The sequence below is a fragment of the Pteronotus mesoamericanus genome, unplaced genomic scaffold, assembly GCF_021234165.1.
Source record: "Pteronotus mesoamericanus isolate MK-2021 breed Mesoamerican mustached bat unplaced genomic scaffold, CSHL_Meso_final contig_55, whole genome shotgun sequence".
NCBI classification, from domain to species: domain Eukaryota; kingdom Metazoa; phylum Chordata; class Mammalia; order Chiroptera; family Mormoopidae; genus Pteronotus; species Pteronotus mesoamericanus.
In genome coordinates this window covers 5860200-5863343 of record NW_026555198.1, presented here as the reverse complement: position 1 = coordinate 5863343, position 3144 = coordinate 5860200, and the positions used below count along the sequence as shown (strand labels likewise).

Genomic DNA, 3144 nt, shown 5'->3' with positions numbered 1-3144 from the left:
TCTTGGTCTGTTCCTTCTTTATTCTTTTCTACCCAAGCAAAATCCCTTTTGGTTTGTATAGCTATATGTGACAGTAGTTAATTCTTTTTAAAATACTCTCATTTTTGTAAAATTATTGTCAACGTAAGAAACATTCAAACCTGTAGAGAATTTTTGGTGAGTTTATTTGAGCCAAACTGATGACAATTGCCAGGAAGCAATATCTCAACGGATTGAGAAATGCTCTGGAGAATGGCAGTTTAGCACCTTATTTTATATGTTAGAATCAAAGGAGGAGCCCTATGGGGGTTACATGAAGGCCATTGGTGATAGATTAGGGAGGCAGAAGAAAGCAAAGTGGGGAAACCTCTGGGATTGGACAAAAGGTAAAATGATAGACACATAATTCTTTTTTTTCACACTATGATAGTTAATTTCATTTGTTCAAGGACTCATATTGCAAGCATTAAACTAAGCATGGGTTTTGATTCTGTGAGCCCAAATTCACATATTTAGGAAGATAAAAGCAAACTGTGATCCATGTACATAGATGGAAACAAAAGGTTCATGGTTAATCACATTGTATTTTTAATTTCTACAGCCTAGGAGCCTGAAGTCACAGGTCTTTGAGGTCCTTCTGGATGTTCCGCAGGGTATCTGCACTTTTCTTGAGTTGAGCAACCTCACCATCCTTCAGTTTTTGGTTGATGACACTGGTTAATCCCCAAGCATTCAGGATACATGGAAGGCTCAGGAAGACTTCATTCTCAATTCCATACATCCCCTTCACCATCGTTGACACTGGATGAATCCTAGATAATTTTTTTCAATATTGATTCAGTGAGATCAGCCACATTTAATCCAATAGCCCAGTTGGTATATCCTTTTAGCTTGATAATTTCATAGGCACTTTCAACCACCATCTAGTGCACTTCCTTTCAGTTTTCACTATCATTGTCCATTCCCATTGCTGGATTCAGTTCCTGAAGAGAAAAACCTGCCACATTCACTCCACTCCACACAGCCACAGAGTTGCCATGTTGTCCCAAAATCCATCTATAGCAGCTGCTGGAATGAATGCCAAGTTTTTCAGACATAAAGTAGTGAAATCTTGCAGAATCCAGATTGCATCCACTTCCAATCACACAGTCCTTGGGCTATACACTTAGTTTCCACGTAACATGTGAGAATACCTATTGGGTTAGAACCCACAATTATGATGCAGTTAGGGCTGTACTTGCCAATCTGAGGAATAATGAATTTGAAGACATTGACGTTCTTCTGCACCAGGTCAAGGCGACTCTCTCCTTCCTGCTAGCGAACTCCTGCGGTCACCACCACAATCTTAGAATTGGCAATCACAGACTAATCTTTATCTGACACAATTTTTGGTGTCTGAAGAAATAAGCTCCCATGTTGCAGATCCATCATTTCTCCTTTGAGTTTATCTTCCAAAACATCCACAAGAGCAAACTCAACAGCCAGAGACTTTCCCAGAATGCTGATAGCACATGCCATACCAACTTGTCCAACACCCATGACAATTATCTTATTGTTTGGGACCACTGCCTCTTTTACAACTGGTACAATCAGTTTTTCCTTAAGAGTTGCCATTGTGCACAGGGGAGAGAAGGCTCTCCAGATCTTAATAAGAGTCCCACCAAGGAGACAATGTCAGCTGTGAGCGTCTGCTGACACATAATTCTTTTGCATAGATGGGTAAAGGACAGTTAACAATCAACAATTAACATAACAATAACAATGAAGGGATTTGTGGTCTCAATTTGTGCCCAAAGTGTTTGGAGAAAAAGGGACATAACCTTGACATTCCAAAGGTATGTTACTATAGATGCAAAAAGACAATAGACAGACTTAGTTAAGATAAAAATTGACCTTTGTTAGGGAAAAATACTGGCCTAGCACATGACTAACAGCCATGAACTGCTTTTAGTCAATAAAGTTTAATTTCAGACCATCCTATGTGGTTACTTTAGGTCTCTGAGTTTATAAGACTGTCTTGCAGGCCTCCCCTGAGCTTGTCTGGCTAATATGTGGCTCCTTGTGTGATATATATACATATATCACACATGAACATGACACCTAAATTAAAGCTTTTGAAGTGAGGAAATTGGGACTCAGAACAGTTATGTGATTTTATCAAGCCTCGTAGTAAGCAAATAATAAATATAGGCCTGTGATTCACTGTTTCTGATTCTAGTAAAATATGTTAACTACATCAACATGCTTGGAAAATAGCAAACAGTCAATATATGTTTGTGAATGAATTAAACATCAGTTGTCAGTTAATTTTGACATAACAGGATATACACTGAGATTTTTTTAAATCACAAAACTTATAAATTCCAATTTAATATAATGTCCATCAAAAACATGAGTATACAAATGAAAAATACAAGTGGTCACTTTAGACTGTAAGAGATTTAATTTATACAAGACTAAAGTTAGTTTTTGCCCTGAAATGAACATTTGATGAAATAGGTTCACAAACTGCTTTTTTTCTTTATTCTGTATACAGTGTACAATGGACACTGTTTGGTAGATCTGATCACTAAATAAATTTGACATTTTACTTCTTAATTAAAAAGAAAAACCTTCTATGTTCAGCTTTAGAACCACAATTATTTGAAATCTTTTCAGCTAATCTCTTCTTTATTCTCTAGCACTAACATTTGGCTTTCTCTTAAAAAAATCATTTGTCCTTCCCCTACATAAATGTAAGGGAGAAAAAGTCACTTTAAAATCAACTACCTTTTAGAGAGAGTACATCTTATTAAAGTAATGTGTCTAAACTAAGGATAGCTCTTTTGTTCTGCTAATAAGATTGATAAGTTTTGTATATTTAGGTAAGCCAAGAACTGAATTTGGTTTTAGAATTGAGAGGAAACAATTGCCCAGCCTTTTGAGGAAGAGAATTAAGAGGTGAAAGGGAATAAAACCAGTAAATTTGTGTGAAGTCATGGTACCACATGGATTAGTGTAATTTGTGAGAAGTATTCTATGGCTGAATGTATAAAAGGTCTTTTAATAATAGTAACTTCTGCAACATTAGAAGAAAAAAACCAACAGAGACAAGAGGGAAGGAGGGGTGGTAGGCAGGGAAAAAGGAAGGGAAGGGTCAAGTCAAGGAACATATAGCAAGGACTC

The 3144-nt window shown here is 36.7% G+C and overlaps 1 pseudogene; it reads right to left on the bottom strand.

The window, feature by feature from the left end:
* Positions 1-385: 385 nt before the first annotated feature.
* On the bottom strand, positions 386-1593 carry LOC129075458 (L-lactate dehydrogenase B chain-like; annotated as a pseudogene).
* Between the last annotated feature and the right edge of the window lie 1551 nt (positions 1594-3144).